This window comes from Eumetopias jubatus, unplaced genomic scaffold (genome assembly GCF_037043125.1).
Source record: "Eumetopias jubatus isolate StellerSeaLion01/CBP00866 unplaced genomic scaffold, mEumJub1_p1.0 scaffold_6, whole genome shotgun sequence".
In the NCBI taxonomy this organism is placed as follows: Eukaryota; Metazoa; Chordata; class Mammalia; order Carnivora; family Otariidae; genus Eumetopias; species Eumetopias jubatus.
Window position 1 is genome coordinate 148,215,496 of NW_028274812.1, and position 1,708 is coordinate 148,217,203.

Sequence of the window (1,708 nt, forward strand, 5' to 3'; positions counted from 1 at the left end):
AAGATACAGATGTAGAGAAAAGAAGGAACACAGGCACCCCAATGTTCATAGCAGTAATGTCCACAATAGCCAAACAGTGGAAGGAGCTGAGATGTCCTTCCACAGATGAGTGGATAAAGAAGATGTGGTCCATATATACAATGGAATAGTACTCAGCCATCAGAACGGTGGAATACCCACCATTTGCATTGGCATGGATGGAAGTGGAGGGGATTATGCTAAGTGAAACAAGTTAAGCAGAGAAAGACAATTATCATATGGTTTCACTCATATGTGGAACGTGAGGAATAACACGGGGAACCATAGGGGAAGGGAGGGAAAACTGAAGGGGAAGGAATCAAAGAGGGAGACAAACCATGAGAGACTCTGGACCCCAGGAAACAAACTGAGGGTTACAGAAGGGAGGGGGTGGGGGTATGGGGTAGCCTGGTGATGGGTATTAAGGAGGGTACGTGTTGCAATGAGCACTGGGTGTTATACACACCTAATGAATTGTTGAACACTGCATCAAAAACTAATGATGTACTATATGTTGTCTCTAACTGAACATAATAAAAAAAAAGAGTTTTATCTTGTGAACATTATACTGTCTAACCTGGACAGCTCCTTGAAGGGCATTAATTGCAATATTGAGATTTTCATTCCCCATGGTCCCAGTCAAGGAAAGAAAGTCACATTATTCTTTTTGTTTCCACAAAGGCTCTGTTTGCGCTGGGATAAGGGTTCCATCCCCTGATACCTTAAATGCCCTAAAGAATTCCTTCATTCCTGTTCAAAGCACATCTTTTGGACAAGCCCAAGCTTTTTCTTCTGTGATAATGACAATCACCGTTTGTTTTAGACTCTGCTTTCCATGGATAGATTTTGAACATTAGCACAGATGGTACAGGAAGGCAGTTAGGTTGATATTTTCAGGTTGCATGGCAGCCTGATAGCCTTCGTTGGTTTGTACGTGGTAAGGCATAGACCGGGAAGAGAACAGCAGGGAGAGTGGATAAATACAGGAAGGTCAGTATGGAAAGGTTGAGAGAGCCCTGCTTAAGAGTTAGGTTTAGTTCAAAGGAATGGATATGACAGGAATTAGCAGAATGTCTGTTAGTGACACTGGGGTGAGAAGACACTGTTAAGCCTTCCATTTTCCCTATTATGTTTGTCTTCAAGGAAGAGAGAGAGATTTTATTCCACAGTTCAAAATCTACCTTGTTTTTTAATTTTTAAAATTTTATTATGTTATGTTAGTCACCATACAATACATCATTAGTTTTTGATATAGTGTTCCACGATCCATTGTTTTCGTGTAACACCCAGTGCTCCACGCAGTACGTGCCCTTCTTAATACCCATATCCGGCCTAACCAATCACCCCTTCCCCCTTCACCTTAAAACCCTGTTTGTTTCTCAGAGTCCATAGTCTCTCATGGTTCGTCTCTCCCTCCGATTCCCCCCCTTCATTTTTCCCTTCCTTCTCCTAATGTCCTCCACGCTATTCCTTATGGTCCACAAATAAGTGAAACCATATGATAATTGACTTTCTCTGCCTGACTTATTTCACTGAGCATCATCTCCTCCAGTCCCATCCATGTGGATGTAGAAGTTGGGTATTCATCCTTTCTGATGGCTGAGTAATATTCCATTGTGTATATGGACCACATCTTCTCTATCCATTCATCTGTTGAAGGGCATCTTGGCTCTCTCCACAGTTTGGCTAT